The following is a 19,147-nucleotide window of genomic DNA, read 5'->3' as shown; positions in this document are numbered from 1 at the left end:
TTAAAATGTATAAAGTACTGCACTTTAGTTTGGGCACTTTTGGAAACGCAGGTCTAGAGTTAAGTGTAAACCTTCTCCTGTTGTGTTTCTGTCACCAGGACTTTAAGTAGTGCTACAGATTAACAATTAGTCAAAAATGAACATTTGGAGTCGACATATTTTTTTATTTTTGACATGAGATCATGGGCACCCTGCATGTTGTGAAGTGTTGTGTTAGCTGGGTTAGCTAGTTAGGTTAGATTTAACAACTGGCTTTTACAGTTTAGCTAGAGCTAGTTAACATTAACTAGCTTTGTTTTGCATGTTGTTGGTCTGTAACAAAGAAGTGAGGATTTATACAAACAAGTCCCTCATATATTCTCTTTATCAGGTTACTAACTAACCCTAACCTAGCTGTTCGTGTACATTAGGGCTGCAACTATTTTTCTGATTGGCAGATTAGTAAATATAAGTCAATATTAGTCAGCTCTGTTTTAAGCTTCTTAATCTCTATCAAATATTAGAAACAGCTGAATGTGGGATTTAAATGCCTTTTAAATATCCAGAAGATTAGCATTTTAAATGTTTAAAGTCCTGCTACTTAATGAGGAAATATGTGTGTTTGTATCTGTTGTGTGTGGACACTTTTGGAGACGCAGACCGAGTGTAAATTGTGTGAGTGAGCCCATTACCTTCTCCCACTGTGTTTCTGTCCCCTGTTCTTTAAGTAGGACAAATATATTTATAATAATATTTTAATAATTAATATTTAAATATGTTTATAATATATTTATTTAAAAATATATTTATCAAAATAAGCCTATTATTTGACAAGGTTTGCATACCAACTCCAACCAATTCATGTTCCTAGGACTTTCTAGCTAAGTGAATACAATGAGTAATATCGAGGTCAGCAAAAATGTAACTACTGTGATCGGCATAGTCCTATATTGTGTATTGTGTCCAGCAACAATAGCTAAACAAATTGCTAAATTGTCTATATAAACAGATGTGATGTTAGACTCTTGTTTTGGAAATCAGATTACTTCCAAACGCTCTTATTATATTGCACATAGTGCTCGTAAAGCCTTGGTTTTAAACCCCTGGAAAGCTTTACTTTTAGTGGATTTATCACCCTGTCTGACAACACTGTTGCCATTAGCCCTGTGTTAAATGATGTTTTATGCAGAAGTGTGTCACCATTGGCAGATTATGGATTTCTGCTGCCTGTACTTTCTGTGGAGCATGGAGGCCTCGCTCATAAGCACTTGGCTGCTGTCCATGGTGCTGATATTTCAGTCTGTCTGCCTGCTCGCCTGCCGTACTGCCTGCCTGCTCGCCTGTCTGCCTGCTCGCCTGCCTGCCATTCATACAGTACTGGTGCAAAGTGAGAGCGTCTTGCATAAGCCACAGCAAGGCAATCAATACAGATGGCAGATTTGTGAAAGTTTAGTATTTGGAAGCACCAGTCTCTTCCTGAGAAAGCTGTGACAGATGTGTTGGGCCTAGCTGTTTTGTTTGGCTGTGCTACGGCGATGACAAGGTTGTCATTTTGAATTACATTGTATAAAACCCTCTTAACACATCTGAAGAAGGAAATAACAAATGGTGAAAACTCAGTGTTGAACTCGTTGAAATGCGTTAAAATGAATAGGTACGTTGAGAGCGCCTTGAGGACAGGTTTCTACGCTCTGCGTTTTTGTAAAGGCTAGTTTGAGAATATATTGACTTATTGAGATGATTCTTTCCTGTGTCCTCTGCCTTTTGCTACATTTTGTTTATATTTCTGTTGGAATGCCTGCAGTGATTTATTTTTGTTGGTTACTGTGAACTCTAACATCATACAGCATACAGTGAATAATCCTATCTTTTTGTGGCTTTTATATAACAAACACAAGTCAGTCTTTCTTCACCATGCGGCCATGCACTGTTTCACCCTGCGGGTTGTGTAATCACAAACATCCCAAAAGAGTTGATGGAGCTGATTCATTATTAAAACTGAAAGTGAGTCTGGTGTTACAAGTGATGAATCTGAATTTTTTTTCCCCAATCCAAAGCCCTGCTACTCTACTAAACTTTTAATGAAAAAACACACAAGGGGGATAAACATGCAGTTTGATGCAAGCACTTTCTCTGATATAGGAATGCATGAGGACCTGCATATTTATAACAAAAAATCCCAGGAGTACAAAAAAATAGTGTCAGCACGTATCTGACTGGAACTTCACTCTGTCAACACTGTTGGGGTGTGACTGCATTTTTAATTCCATATAATTTTTTGTGTGGAGCACAAAAAAAAAATTAAATGGTGTCAGAAGCCGACTGTTTATTGTCTGAGACAATAACTTACTGTTGCAGCTTGCATATGATTAAGCCAACCAGCTAGAAAGCACTATTATTATTTTTTCAAAATGTTTATGCAAACTTTTGCAGATTCCTCATGAGATTTTATTTTTTACTGTTATGGTGAATTTGGGAGGATTGTTGTCTACCACTCTTTTAACTTATCCCTTACTATGTGTTCACACTGTCAGACGAGAAGTTGTTTTTGTTGCTCCAGGTTTGTCTCTTGCGGGTGTTTTCGAGGTCATTCATGTTGCATTCTGGCTTATCTAGCAAGTTAGTTATACAGCTATCCATTACTTTCTTCCATATTTTATTTTACCATTAGACCCAAATGCCAGATTTTATTTAATTTGAGTTTTGAGATATTAACACTATTTATTTGACCATATGTTGATAAAGTTTACTTGCTCAACAAAAAAAATATAAATATATTTTTAGCTATTTACTTCTTAATTAATGCTATGTGGCCTGGGAACTTTGTGCAATATTTGTTGTTTTTATGTGCATGTTCATAATCGCATTTCTGCAGAATCTGATTACCTATGTAGAAATAGCATACTCTGTAAATCTGATGGAGAGCACTGTATTTTACTGCAGTACTTAGATTTTTCAGTGCATCTGTATTTAACCAGTGTATTCTGAGATGTCTGTCTGTTAAAGCGTGAAACTCTGATGATGTCTGATTCACACAAGTTTTCTGTTATCTCGGGTAACTGGATGTTGAAGAGTTTATAAATTAAGTGACTGACAGGAGATCAATGTAAACACAGACAAGGCTCTGGATGTGTTTTAAACAGGTTTTCTCATGAGCCTAATGCAGTTTAAAGCTGTTGCGAATGCTAAAAAGTTTCACTTTTAATGTTGAATTAGTAAGAAAAGAGAGAGAAATCAGACAAATGTGCCATTAAATCAAAGACTTGGAATGGAAGAGGGCAGAGGCAAAGCAGCTTTACTTATAATTGACTTACTTGGAGTTTACTTACTCTAATTCCATCACAGATAGATGCCAACTGTGCTGGGGACCACTGATGTGTGAATATTACTGACCTTCAGTGTTGAATTCTGGTTGCTGTTGTTGGCATGCTCATTTATAATTTAAAGCTCAAGCCTCCCCTACCAGAAAGCACATTTCAGAAGCTTAGGCTGTGTTCAGAATCCAGGCAAATTGGATTTGTTTCTTAAATCAGATCTGTTGAGTAGGGGTGTAAGGATTATATCACAAAGTTTTGTTTTGCAATAATGTATAGATTATCAAAAGCACTTTATAGATTTTTAATTATTAGTTTAGATGTAAAGATTGGTGTCACAGTGGTTCATTTAGTGTTTAAACCTTATCCACTATTCAGCTATGTTAAACTCTGTCGTTAGATCCCACTGTTATGATTGGAAAATTGTATTTGCATGGCTTGCTGTGGTATCGAGGTTGATGTCAGTAATCTTTTGGCGGTTGGTGGATGACCATGTAGTTTCTGGCTCTAGTCTAGATATGCCAAAAATCTTTGGAATTTCGGTCTAGAGCTGTGTTCTGACAAGAACTTGGCAATATGATACAAACACGATACAGGGCTGACAATTCTATATACCGCAATACATTGCTATAATGTTAGCAAGGCACTAAACTGTGATTTTGTTTAAATCAAAATGCATCAAATGTATATAAAATTGTATTGAAAGTCTCAGAAGGGATGAATGTTGCCCTGTGTGCTTTTGCTCCTCCTCTCTTTAGCCGTGTTCTGCTGTTATTAATGCAGTGTTTACAGAGCAGCCACAAGTATTTGAACAAGCTATTTTTAATTAGGTACAAGGGGATAATTGGTTCAGCAGACTACACACTTACACCAAGTAGTGCACACAACCACACACACCTTTAAACCTATTAAAACACATTAGAGACTTCATAATAACCTTCATTAAATCATGTATTTTTTATTTGTTTTTATTACCTTTTTTGTGTCGTATCATATGATTGGATGATAATTACAATAATTACAGTATACTATAATATACTATAATTAATATACTATTGTCTTATCAGTATAGGCTTTAAACCTCAATCAAATTTCCTACCCAGTCATTATCCATTATTTTTATGTATCATAGAGTTTCCATGTATCTTAATATGTGAGTTGATGTGATGATTTTGCTTTAAACAATGTTTTGTATTATTTGTGTTTCATTTACTTAGGATATTTATAGATTTCTTTATTCCAATTATTATTAGTCCAGGGTCTTTGTATTAGTGCAACTGCATTATTATGATATTAGGTTTGTCACATTTATATGTTATGTAATCATCTAATCTCAATTATTTAAGATAATTATTCATATTCTTATTATTTTTGTGCTGACTTTAAATTTCACAATTATTTAATGAATCCGTACCTCCTGAACACAGGAACAAGCAGCTAATTAGTTATAGTACAGATTATCCCAAACCACTGCCCAGGCTGTACCACAAAGAGTGCTGACTGGTGTTGAACTGAGATGGTACCTGCAGGAAGAGGCATACCTGGATACCTCTGCAGATCTAGAGAGGTGGTGGTGTCATAACCACCAATAAACCAATAAAAAAGAAGTATATGTTTGTTTGTGCAACAAGAACGGCTTCTAAAGGAATGTTCAGGACTGTGACCCTGGTGAGGTCTTAGTGAATTGAATTAGAATATTTGCTATTTTTTTATCATAAGATTGTTTTTTCATTATTTCAATATTGATGAGCCTGCTAGAACAGGCCTGCTAAAATACTTAAGTTGTAAACATCAACAATTAAATCACCGTTAAACACAATCATTTTTATGACAGTTAATCGTCAGCTGAAATGACATAATTGTAACAATCTTGAGTATTGTTGATTGTAGTTATTTGTGGGACAATAACTTGTATATATTGTAACAGGTCTAATAGAATACAAAAGGTTTCTTAAGGTCACTTAATTCGTAATTTTACAGACTCTTGTGTTTATTTCTGCCACAGAACGAGTAATAAAATACGATGGTAATGGAATGGAGCTGTTCTCCTCTGCCTCTTTTTCTGGGAGATATTCCTGGCGTTTGAGCTCTGGCTCGCTGGGTTGGCTTGTCAGGACTGCAGAGAGAGCAGGCGGAGAGGAACCGTGTGGCAGTGAGCCGTTTCCATGGCAACAGGAGCTGGTGCTTAGATGGTGCCTTGAAGAGAGATGACGTTACGTTTCGCCCTCAGGAGAAGAAGAGCAATAGTATCCAAGTACATCTGGAAGGAATCGAATGCAAATGCGGCTGTAGCTTTCGGTGTCTGGCTTCGTGTAAAAGCCTCGGCGTTGGCTGCTGCTGCGTTTGCCGTCTCTGTTGACTCTTGATATTTTACATATTCTGATTACAGTTGCTGAATTCCCCTATCAGAGCTGAATCTGCGAGCTGAGTATGTTAATTAGGTATGCGCCGAATATTTATGCCGAAAAAATATACTGCCGAAAGGGGCACTTATTCAGATATCAACAGACAGGAGGCATCCTATAGCCAGAGGGCTGTGTGAAGACCGAGCTCACATAGGGACAACTTCAGTCTGTCATTAACTCTGTGAGTAATCCAGCTTAGCATCGCAGATAAAACCGTCTCCAGCCCAGCCCAGAGGTCGGCTGCATTCCTTATTTCACATTAATAGTCCTCTGCAGGGTGTTGTAATTGTGTGGGCCACCACTGCAAAATATAAGCAGTAGTTTTTGTAATTGAATTTTCCTTAATAAAGCAAGACAAAAATACGTTTAATAAAATGTATTTAAATAAATGAAAACCTGTGCAGAACTAGAATTTGGCCTTTTGCTAAATGTTTTCATTTAGTATGGTTTTGGTTTTGGCAAAATATTTAATATGATCTTATATTTACTCTTGTAAATCCCTGATTTACAGTGAAAATGATCTACTTAACAAAAATATTCAAGTCAAGTCAAGTTGTTTTATTGTCAATACTGCATATGTACAGGACATACAGAGAATTGAAATTACGTTACTCTCCTTCCCAATTTTACAGCAAGTACAGATAATAGATATAATAAAGGAGAATGGGAGACGCTGTGTACAATACAGCAGGGACACAAATAGACATACATGAGAAAAAAACAAGGTGCAGTGGTGTGGGGGAGGAATAGATATATAAATATAAATATAAGTAAATAAGTAAAAAATAGATATATAATTATAGTATAAAAGAGTGGGAGACACTATATGTTCAATACAGCAAGACACAATAAACATACGTAAGACAGTAGTGCAATATTGATGGTGATTGAGATGGAATGACAATAAAAATAGTAAATAACAGTAGTGCAAATACGGTATATGGTATATAGCTTAAGGCTGGTAAAATGAATGGGTGCGTAAGTCCTTAAAGTTCACAGTTTAATTAAGTGGAATTAAAGTGCGTATAGACAGTGCAAGTAGGGTCCTGCGGCAGGATGCTGTGCAGGCCCCATACCACACGGTGAAACAGCTGGTCAGTATGCTCTCGATGGCCCCTCTGTAGAAGGTGGTCATGATGGGGGTGGGGGCTCCAGCTCTTCTCAGCTTGCGGAGAAAGTAGAGACGCTGATTTGCCTTCCTGGCCAGTGATGCTGAGTTGGTGCTCCAGGAGAGGTCCTCTGTGACGTGCACACCCAGGAACTTGGTGCTGCTCACCCTCTCCACAGCAGTTCCGTTGATGAACAGAGGGGTGTGCAGTGTGTGAGTTCTCCTGAAGTCCACAACAATCTCCTTGGTCTTCTCTGTGTTCAGAGAGAGATTGTTGTGTTTGCACCAGGAGGCCAGGCGGCTCACCTCGCTCCTGTAGTGTGACTCATCGTTGTTGCTGATGAGACCCACCACCGTCGTGTCATCTGCAAACTTGACGAAGAGGTTGGAGGTGTGTGCTGGTGTGCAATCGTGGGTCAGCAGAGTGAACAGAAGGGGGCTCAGCACACATCCTTGGGGAGCCCCTGTGTTCAGTGTGGTGATGCAGGATGTGCTGCTGCCAACCCGCACTGCCTGTGGTCTTCCAGTCAGGAAGTCTAACAGCCAGTTGCACAGTGAAGTGCTCAGCCCCAGACTGTCCAGTTTGTGTATGAGCTGTTGGGGGACGATTGTGTTGAATGCTGAGCTGAAGTCAACAAACAGCATTCTGACGTAGGTGTTCTTCTTGTCTAGGTGTGTGAGGGCTGAGTGGAGAACAGTGGAGATGGCATCATCGGTCGAGCGATTTGACCGATAAGCAAACTGGTAGGGGTCCAGGGAGGGGGGGAGCAAAGACTTGATGTGATGCATGACTAGTCGTTCGAAGCACTTCATGAGGATGGGGGTGAGTGCAACTAGACGATAGTCATTGAAACAGGATGGCGATGCCTTCTTTGGGACAGGGATGATGGTGGTGGCTTTGAAGCATGTGGGAACCACCGCCTGACTCAGAGAGGTGTTCTAAATGTCAGTATAAACCTCTGCGAGTTCCCAGGCACAGTCTCTCAGCACACGGCCAGGAATGTTGTCAGGCCCAGGAGCTTTCCGAGCACTGATCCTGCTGAATGCTCTCCTCACACTGTCTGGGGACAGCGTCAGCACCTGGTCACCAGGAGGAAGTGACCTTAAAAATCTTTAATTTAATTTGCTTATACCTGCAAATACCCTATACATAGGGATGTTGATGTGTTTTTTTTTAACCAGTTTCTCAGTGAATTTTAGTCCCATCCATATGAGTAACTTTGGCAAACAATAAATAAATAAAGATAAATAATCCACCGTCTTTTTTTTTCCTTTTGCAAAATGAGCTGTAATACTAACCTCACATTATGCTAATCCAGTTTGAATCCACATTTTGGTAAACATTTCGTCATATTCTGTGGAAAAAGAGTTTTCACAGCTTTTCTGAAGTACGGGGGCACTTGAGGCGGAGTTTTGTTGTGTAGAACTGAAAAACAAACAGACTCTAACCTATTTAGACCACACCAATCTTAAAAAGGGCTCGTAGTCCTGCTGATGCAGTTCCCTGAATCTGTCCTGTTTAGATGCTCTGTGATGAACATAGCACTTGGGCCCCCTTCCCAACATTCCCTCTACCCCAGGAAGGTTCTGAAGGATTTCTTCGATGCCAAAAATGGTACAGGCCTTTAGGAGTGCATCACCCAAGATAACTCCAAACATCATTTCTGTGAAGCCTAAAATCCCAGGGGTGGTGGTGGTGGATGTTGAGCTCGTCTCTGATGTGCTTCCCCGTTGACTCTGAGTTGTCCCCGGGGATAAGATGGGATTTTGGTGTGGTGGGGGTTGGGAGATATGTGGATGAGGATGTGAGCAGTACGGAGGAGTGTGTGCAGTTCAGACTCGGATCAGTATGCACGTTCACGTGGGCCAGCCGAGGGGCATCCGCGGGACAAGCAAACACAGTTCGGTCCACTTCTGCTAATGCTCTTTGAAGACAGCTTGGGCTGCATTAACAGTCTGTGGCAGTAATGTATTGCTCTCCACGAGCTGCTACCTGCCGGGAGTTCTTCAGGTAAACAGAAGAAAATGGTGAGATTGATCACTGTGGCCACAATCAAGGAAAAAGTGAACCGTGACCTTTTCAAAGTTAGCACTGGTTGAAGACTGTAGAAAGTGACTGAAGTGAGAGTTTAGTTTACGGAATGTGTGCTGAATAGGTTCCATAATTTATTTTTTAACATGATATATTTGCATGAGCTGTGTTGTGCTTTTCATTAAATATGCACTGAAGTTATTTCTTTTTGACCTGAACCAAACTGAATTAAACATTTAGATGAAGGCTGAAGGCGGAATATCGAATGCATTTTTGGCAGATTTTCATTCATTTTGCCAATTTCCTAAAACATTGAATATACTACATTTTTTAAATATTTTTGCCACACTGTCCCAGCATGAAATTACTTCTTAATTTAAAAAGTTATACATTTAACTGAACAGTGCAGTATTAGTCAGAAATTGGATTCAAGACTCAACTTATATAAGAATAACATCCTGGCCCTGTTCTGCTCATATCTTTTAGCTGGAAAGCTGACAGTTTGTGAAGAAGTAGTATTATAGTACAACTTTATTGGTAACACACCATTTTTTGCCAAGTATTCAGTGCGTTTCTACATTCTACAGAGGATTTAAAGTTCACCCATTGTTAAATCACAGCAAGTATTAAAATGTTGCACTTCGGTCATTTTCTGAACACTGACCAAGTCGACCAGTCTGCTTAATTTCCCTTGCTGTTGTCTGCTGTAAGAAATGCAGACTAAAAAGATGTTCACCTAGAATATCTGGACAGATCCCCCATGCCATCAGACAGGTTGCTGCGAAGTTATTGATTTCAGATGTCAAGAGATGCCAACCACTTGTTAAAAAATCCTCACCCAGTGTGAAAGAATGACAAAGTGAAAGATAGAGATAAAGAGAGGGAGAGGGAGAAAAAAATGTGAGGGAGAGGGAGAGAGAGGAAAGCCAATGCCAGCTTGAGAATAGTCTTTAATGGAAGCTCTCATATGTCCATTCTTAAAGCACTCGAGCAGTGTGGATATCTCTTCAGTCCCTTACAAGGCCCACAGAGCATTACCCATCCACTTCTTGACCCTGACCACATCCCCCACACCCTGGGCCATATGATTTGTGGATTTCTGTGATGTGGAAAATAAATGGACAGAACTGCAGAACTGAAACATGTTCATTTTAAAATTCAGGACACAACAGAAAAAAAAATAATAAAATAAAAAAATATATATATATAAATATACTGTATGATATATAATGCTTGCTTATTATTATTATTATTATTATTATTATTATTATTATTATTATTATTATTATTATTATTATTATTATTATTATCAGGTCTTAAAATGGCTAGTACAGTTTATTGCATGTATTATTGGGATGAACATATTGTCCAAACAAAAAGTTATTGTCAGACCAGTGTGAAAGTAAACATTTATTGTAAAAAATCATATATTTATATTTTTGGCACAGGGATTTATACAGGCTGTGTTTTATAGGAATTATATCCAGTCTTTATTTTAAACTCAGTTGTGAATAGACTCAGAAATATCACACTTGAGCAGCATCTTTTAAAATAGAACCTTTTCCAAAGCAGGAGGCAGTATAATAGCCATTGTTCTAAAGGTATACTGTATGTATCTGTGAGTAGGAGTCTTTAAAATGACACAAGAGACAAAATGCCATATCAAAAACAATGTTCTCTCTCTTTCTTTCTCTCTCTCTTAAAAAGCTCAACTCTCTCAACTTGGTCTGTTTCTCCAGAAGTGTTTAAACTCGACAGATTACATATTTACTCACTAAATATCAGTACTCTCTATGTTTGAACAACATCTAGGCCTTTTTAAATGCCTTTAAAATCTCATGTTCAGCTGTTTCTATCGTTTTAAGAGATTGAGAACATAACAAATATTCACTGACTAATCGACTAATCGAAAAAAAAAAAATAGATTAGTCGACTACCGAAATAAACATTAGTTGCAGCCCTTTTCTGGACTGTGTTTACCCTTTTTTGGTCAGACCATATTTTTATCTGATCAATTTTGGGTTCCGATTGTTGTTTGTGGCAACTTATCACACCTTCCATTCTTTTTCTGACCAAAGGTTTGGACAAAACAGTGTAGGTGTGAAGGCACTCTTAAGAGAAATGCTTACATACATACTTATGTATTGACCCCATCTTTTGTTTTATCTGCTTCCATTTAAACCGCTTCAAGGTCTAACAAAAGAAACATGCTGTATGGGATTCGCTCTTTCCCCCTCACCACTCTGAACTGCTGCTCCTCGAAAGCCAAGTTAATGAGATGGCACCAGCAGGGCACTTGTCTGGCCCTGTCGGAAAATGAGATGGCACAGAGGGGCTTAAAGTGTGAGTTAACAGACATTTCCATAACAGCACACTGCTTTGAGTTGTTCTTGAGAAAAAATCTTATATGCAGCATAGTTGTTGTGCCTTGAGCTCTGGAAGTATGCTAACAAAATGGGAAAACGTACTGATTTCAGTACTAAACAGTAGTAAAAATGCTAACTATAATGGTAATGCTCTTCAGATATGTTGTTGACCTTTAGTATATAAAGGAATACAGCAGTGAAAGGTGATTTTTTGTGTTCTTTTAATATTTATAATGTAAATGTACATTGACATTGAAATGCCCACGGATGTATGTATAGGTTATGAGGTGTTCTCTTGTGACCAGCTTGCTCATGGCAAGGCCTTATGAAATATGGCAGTCGGGGGGAGACTACTATGCAGTTGGGTCATTTCATCTAAAACAGAATATCTAAAAGAAAAAGGTTTTAACAGGTTTATTACCATTGAATAAATCAAAAAGCCTAAGCTATTTGCGTTTTAGCGACACTATTATAAAATCAGTTTAAACCATTGCACTTTTAACAAAATTTTAGCGTCCGAGTGGACACACCAGCAAAGCACAATTACACAACCCCAGCAGTGTTGTTCTAATAATGAATATACCTCAGTGGTGCTACTTGAGTCACATGTGAGTGAAATTTACACTTTAGTTTAATGTTACTATCCTAGTCCTGTAGAGCTCATATATTTAGCTGAAAAACAGCCGATATGCAAAGAGGTAGGGAACTTGATTAAACTGATAGCGATTGTGATAAACGATGTTGAGTTTAATTTATGTGAGTATAGAGAAAAAAATTACCTAAATCTGCTGTTGTCGGATCTCCTTGACGGCTCTCTCCCTCACTCCCTGCTCTGTACACAGGAAAGCAACAGTGCATCTCTATAAATAAACCTTTTTTATAACATGAAGCAGTTCAGTAATACTAAATAACATGGGACAGTTTTAGACATTGTCTTAAACATTTTTAATGTGATTACAAAAAACAGTAAGGTGAACTAATCTAGCTAATACATACATTTTTTATTAATATCTTAAGTCAGTATCAATTGGTGCTATTGTATACCGATCTGGAAACTTAAAGAACTTGAACTAATAAGTATTCAGTTTAGTTCCTTGTTTATGGCATTCTTCTTTTACTGTGTTTGCCCTAGACCTGTCGGCGGGGTCCCTGCAGCAGCAAGCGTTCAGCGACCCAGAAGAGCCGATGTGAGGCATGTCTGAGGTGCATGAGAGCAGCTACATGCCCTGTGAGACCATGCTGGCTCAGCATGGTGAAGAGGGGACAGGGCAGGCGAGGGTGGACTTCTGTCCTTAAAGATCAGACTAAAGCAGAAACTGTTTTACATTCTTTTCTGATTGGAAGAGAAACTTGCGCTCACTTTGTGCAGCTTTGTGCAGACTGTTGTCAGGCACAGTGGGGTTTCCGGCTAATGTATGCAGCATGCCACGGTTTAATTTTACTGCCACAGTTTCATGTTTCCGAGGGAAAAAAACCTGTGTAAAGTGAACTGAGGCTGACAGCTGTAATCCTGTATGCAGCGTGCCTACGTTTTGTTTTGTCCATTTTTAAGCTTATTTTTTTCTTAAGATAAATGACGACAGCAGCCGATTTGGATTTTTAAAAAATTTAATAATGTGTTTAAAAATAAAATCATTTTTTTTGGCTGCATTCATTGTCTACTCACCGTATTCTAAAGCAAATAAGCTTAAAGGACAATGAGTGTTGGTAATGTAACTAGCTGTAGGTCACTGCAAGGTCAACATTTCTAAGAGCATGGGCTTCTGAGAGCATTTTCAGTGAACACTCGACCTCTGTTTGTGAATAAAGGCTCAAGAAGAGTTCAATTCATTGGGTGAGGTTATAAAAAACAGATATTTCTCTTATAATGCTGCTTTTTGTGGTTTTAAGAATCATTTTTGTGTTAAATCTGGCTGTTAGGATTCATTGACATGCGCAACATGCCATTGTTCAGATTTTGTGAATCGATCAAATACTGCCATTAAATGTACTACAGCAGCTTAGTTTAATTTTGTGGTGGTGTCTTGTTACTTTATGGCCTACTGATTAATAGGAGGGTGATGCTAAATAAGGGAGTTTGCACTATTGTTCTTTACAACATGTTTTTTCGTGCTATAAAGCAAAATTGTTAAAAATTATATTTTACATTTTAACTAACTGTGTACAAACATTAAAATGAAAGGTTTCTTCTGAGTAATTAGTTTTCACATATTTTGGTTTAATTTTTTTAAAGTAACTGGTTCTCCCATAGATTGTTTTGAAGCTTTAAACTCTATTTTTTAAATGTTCTGGTAAAGTAAAGCAATAGATAAAAAAATTTAAGTAGTGCAGCCAGTGTTAGCCATAGTCATTGTGATGGCCATCGTCACCAGGTCCTTTGTCTGGCATAAATACGTCAGAAGATATCGGTTTAAAATATCTGCCAAATCTAGGCATCGGCCCAGTGCCGATACTGATATAATTCAGATATCATTGTGCATCCCTAACACAAAGAGAAAGCAAACGAGTTTGTATAAGACACAGATTTCAGTTCAGACCTGAAATGCATTAAGAGCAGGTTTTTAGTCTCACCTTGCTCGAACTGTCTCTACATTATGCTTTAGCTCTGTGCTTTAGTGTCTTTGAAACTCAGTATATGATTGAGTAATTGATATGCTGCCTCAAGCATCAAGCTAGTTGAGCATTCAAATTTCAGCTGCGAGCTAGCTCTGCACATTGTGCACATTATGATTATAAAATGCTATTAACGAATTATTGGGGAATTCGCCAAATATTAGCATTTAGTTTATGTGCAATGTAATCTTAATGTAGTTTAGTTGAATATTTAAACCCTGTTACTTCCAGATGCTCAAGAAATTCATTTTATAAACAGGAATTAACAGTTATCTGGTCCCACAGTTTTCTCCTCTGGGCTCATTAGACTGTGAGCATTAGGCATTTTGATGATAAAATTGTCACATTTTTCATTTAGCGAGGGCATGATCCCCGACTCCAGAGTTGAATGTGCTTTTACTGAAGTTACTGAAAATCCTGCACTGCATAGAGTACCCATACCCATTTCTCTTGCACATCTAAAAACGTTTTTTTTTTAAATATTTTTTGTTCTTAATTTCATTAGATGCCTACAGCCCTCGCACTGTTGTCTTTTTCCCAGTTACTGTGCACAGAGATGACGCATGGTGTTTTTTGTAGCTGATGGCACAGCTAAAGAGAATATATTAAATCAGAGTGGGGTAATCACCGCGCTGAAAACAAAACATTCCTTTTGATCTCTGTAATGTTGTTTATTTAATGGAGAGCAGTTAAGATATCTTGTTTGACAATGATGCTCTTTTCATGTATCAAAGGAGACAGTACCTTTGGGAGGTGTTAGAAGGGCCTCCCCAAGACTGTGATGTCCATTATGCTGTGATCTTTCATGCCTTAAGAGCTCTGAATTCTCCTGCAGATTATATAATATGCAGCACCTATAAAAAAGGTATTATGTAAATGCTCTGCTATTCGGATTGGTCTCTGTGACCTTTTTCTTCATTTTGTAGTTTGACACGGTTGGTTGGTTGATTGACACAAATCATTCAGTCAAGTGACACGAGAAGAAGAAGCTTCCTTTAGTAGTCTGTCGCTCCAAATTACTTTCTACTTGTGTCTGATTCTAAAGCTCAGACTGCGGTTTAGTCTGTTTAGTTTGATGACTTTCTGCACTGTTATTTGCAACTGAACATCATAGTGTATCTGAATCGGCTGCTGTGGCATTTGCTGTAGCATCTGCATGGGTTGCTGTGGTATGGAGGCCGGTATCAGTCATTATCTTTTGAGTGTCTTCTTGGACTCCCAATCCTTCTTAGTCTGGATTTTGATGAGGTCATAGTTTGTTGGGTTGTGAGTGATGCAAAAGACACGATACTATGACACATTCATACTATACAAATCACATTTCAAACTACCTTGAAATGTGGTTTGGATCCGAATTTTAAAAATCACTTTTTTTTTCGCTGTTGAGACAATAAAAAATTTATACAGATACAATTGAACGCAGAACAATTTCAATGGGATTCGCTAGGGTTTTCATATTTGTAAATATTGCACAGTTTGACAGTTTTGATGCTCGCATCAAATTCAAAACTCTTACAATCGCCTACAAGGTGATGACAGAACAGGCTCCTTCCTACCTGCACTCACTCCTGAAGGCTTACGCTACCTCCCGGCCGCTGCGCTCCTCCAATGAACGTCGCTGTTACGTGCCCCTTGTAAGATGGTGGCTGGGGTATGAGAGGTACAAGTTAGGCAGTAACATGAGTGTGTGTTGATAAATGGAAGTGAGGGAAGACAGACAGACAAGTTGAATTCATTTGAGCTTCTTACTCAGAATAAGGTTTTCTTTTACAAAACAGCAGTACTTAAAACATACCAGTTGTTAAAAGACATGTAGCAGTACAGATTTGTTTAAAGAAGAAGTAAAAACTCAGAAACCGACCTTCTGGGTGGACCATGGATGGTGCCAAAGGAAAGAAATAAAGAAAAACAACTTACCTGCCTAACCAACAAAATAACCTAACAAAATATACAAATGTGGCACCCACCCCTTACCTAGTGTGTCTATACACAGTTTTACCTACGGTGATGTAATGTATAGGCGCCTTTCCTTGCCTGTCCATGCCAGGGTGGTTAGAGAAAACAGAACTGAATAAAAAGTTACAGCTGCAGATAAGAACACTGGAGGCTAAAATTCAGGTTAAACAAACAGAGGCAATCAGCATAATCCTCAACAGAGTTTCAGTATACTCAGTATAAATCTCAGTCAGTCTCAGTATTAATAAAAAAACTACATAGTACCATTAAGCCTCTCACAAACACAAAGCCTCCTCCATTAGTCCACACGTAGAGGTATTTAAACAGGAAGCACCACCCCTTCCTGGTGAGCCACTCCTCCCATTGGTGGATCTGGTCAGCTGATCCTCAGCATGTCTCCCATTGGCTGGCAGAACTCTGGACAGTGCAGGATAGGAGTAGATTAGAAAGAAAATAGAAAGAAAACAAAAAAAACACAAAAAAAGATATACGTGCCCTTGTGGCACGTAACAGTCGCCTCGCTTTGCCAAACACTCACACAAAGCAATCCAGACTGTTCTCATACAGAGTTCCCCAATGGTGGAACAAACTACCTTCTACTACCAGATCAGGAGAATCTCTCGCTATCTTTAATAAACTCCTGAATACAGAGCTCTTCAAAGAGCACTTACTCTCCTAACACCTCTAACTAACTACCTTCTACTACCAGATCAGGAGAATCTCTCACTATCTTTAATAAACTCCTGAAGACAGAGCTCTTCAAAGAGCACTTACTCTCCTAACACCTCTAACTAACTACCTTCTACTACCAGATCAGGAGAATCTCTCGCTATCTTTAATAAACTCCTGAAGACAGAGCTCTTCAAAGAGCACTTACTCTCCTAACACCTCTAACTAACTACCTTCTACTACCAGATCAGGAGAATCTCTCGCTATCTTTAATAAACTCCTGAAGACAGAGCTCTTCAAAGAGCACTTACTCTTCTAACACCTCTAACTAACTACCTTCTAACCTCATTTCCTTCTTCCCCTCCTTCACTTCTCTATCCCTTTATTTCCCTTCGACCCCCTTTAAGCCCTATCTAAAAATGGGTTATCTTAATTCCTATTAGTTTTGTACTTCATTATTGTAAGTCGCTTTGGACAAAAGCGTCTGCCAAATGTAATGTAAAGTAATGTAATGTAATGTTTTGGACACAGTGTGAAAAAACATTACTATATGTTTGATCCGTTCCAAACCTTTTACATGTGTTTTATTTCCTCTGTAAAAATTGTTTTGAGTGTGATGGGTCCTTGAGCTTTCATGAGTATATTAGCTGCTTTGATCTGATTTAGAATTAGACAGACTGGCTTTTAAAAATAGGGGTAAACTCAGTCAGTACTAGAAGCTGCTTAAGATGCAACTGTATACAGGCAGGGCTTTCTTTGTCTCCTGAAAGTGTAAGTAAGTAGAATTCACAAGCAGGTCTTTAAACCCTTGATTAACCTGTCTGTAACTCTTGCTTGACCGGAGGTTAGACGAGTAGATTGGACAGTGAAGTGAACGCAGGTTGTCCCTGTGGGGATGTATGCCTTTAACTGAGAAAAGAAGACTGACAGTTTAAACAGGGCGAGAAAACAGAGGCAGGTGGAGCACAGGCTCTCTGTCAGTCCGCTGGACGGCTAATTGCTGGAGGGAAGCTGAAGCTTTAATTGATTGTGCCCTTGACACATTGGATGTTGCGTCGCTTAAAATGAGAGATGCAGTCTACGGTATACAGTATTGTAAAACAGTTGGGTTCCCAGTGGGGATGGTTTGTTTTAACTGAATCCTTTCACTGAATAACCACTTATTAACCTATTTTTTTCTTTTTTTGGGAGAGATCAGTTATTTTATTATACGTTATTTATAAATGTGTTCATCCATGCTGCCTTTCTGAATGAAGAAATATCCAGATAAGTCCAAATGAGCCAAATTTTTGTACTTTTGTGTTTTATTACTGCAGTTCATAATTTTATTAGATGCCTACAGCCCTTGCACTGTCCTCTTTTTGCATTTACTGTGCACAGAGATGACTCATGGTGTTGTTTTTTTTGTAGCTGATGGCACAGCTAAAGAGAATATAAATGAAGAAATATTATTAGTTTTAATGTATAAAATTAACCAAATTTAAACACAAAATAAAATAATGTATTTCTCCTTGAGGCATGAATAGAGATGTTTTTTTTATTGGATTGAGAATTAGTAAACTCAGTTCTGTAACTTATTAACCATTGATTAACCACGATATTGCTATGGCCTGAGGATTTCAGGTTCAAAGCTTGGGTCTCTCCTCCCCTCGTTCTCATTGTAAGAATAAAAAAGGCACACAATTTTTTTCCCATTTTTTTTAAAGCAAATTCTTGAACACAAAAAACAATTTGAATCCATCGGTGGCCATATCTTTGGGCACTAGATTTTAGTAACATCTCCTTCTCAGAAATCACAGTAACTGCTGTTTGTAGACCACTAAACGTCTTTCAGTTCTTTTCTTAACAGAATATCTCTTGGTTTGAGAGGTTTTGGGGTCATCTTGAATGCTGAGCTGCAGTTTGAGTCTCTTTGTTAGTAAATGGTAAAATTTGAGGCATTAGACCATTATCTTGTTGTGGAAGCCATCCTCTTTTCAGCTTTAGCCTTTTAAAAGATGGTTTGACATTATCGGCAGGCTGGCAGGTTTTTGGCAGTTATATAGGCTTTTTGATTGGTCTTGCCAGTATACAAACAGTTCTGTCTGAGTTTTCGTGATCTCTCAGATCTTGTCTGGACCTCTGCAATTTTTCTGAACAACCATTTCTTATCATTCTGCAAAAGCTGAATACGCTTCAGAAATGATTATAGATTTACCATGCATTGTGGGCATTGAATACTATTTTAGATAGTGTAGCTGCTTTGGGTAGTCCATGTTTGATAAGTGTTTCTATAGAGTTTAAAGAGTTAGCATAATTTGTTTTTAATACAGTGTATAAAGCCTGTCTGATGCTGTGTGAAGGACTGACCAGATGCTTTCTGGCATAAATGATTTGTGAAAGGTTTATTTAAGGAGCACCAAAGCTAATAATAGCAACCAGGTGTTAACCAGAGCAACAATCTCACGACTAACAATGAACACATGGCCTGAAGAATGGAAGACATTGATCAGAAAAATGAGTCAAAACCAAAGAAACACTCAATCAGGCAGCCAATTTAAGAGGACAATTGGCAGAAATTGAAAACAGACACAAAGAAAGAGGGCTGAGTATGCCAGTGTTATAGGTTGGCAATACTTTGCAAAGAGAGTTACTAACTGTATTCATATTTATTGTGACAGAGCTATGTGTGAGAGTTGGATTATGGTAATTGTAGTTGTGGCTAT

At 38.2% G+C, this 19,147-nt stretch overlaps 1 protein-coding gene across 5 annotated transcripts in view; it reads left to right on the top strand.

Moving 5' to 3' along the window:
• astn1 (astrotactin 1) overlaps positions 1 to 19,147 on the top strand; it is a 249,095-nt gene that overhangs the window by 1,386 nt on the left and 228,562 nt on the right. The window lies entirely within an intron of this gene.

This window comes from Astyanax mexicanus, chromosome 8 (genome assembly GCF_023375975.1).
Source record: "Astyanax mexicanus isolate ESR-SI-001 chromosome 8, AstMex3_surface, whole genome shotgun sequence".
NCBI lineage: Eukaryota > Metazoa > Chordata > Actinopteri > Characiformes > Acestrorhamphidae > Astyanax > Astyanax mexicanus.
This window is presented reverse-complemented; position numbering and strand designations above follow the sequence as displayed.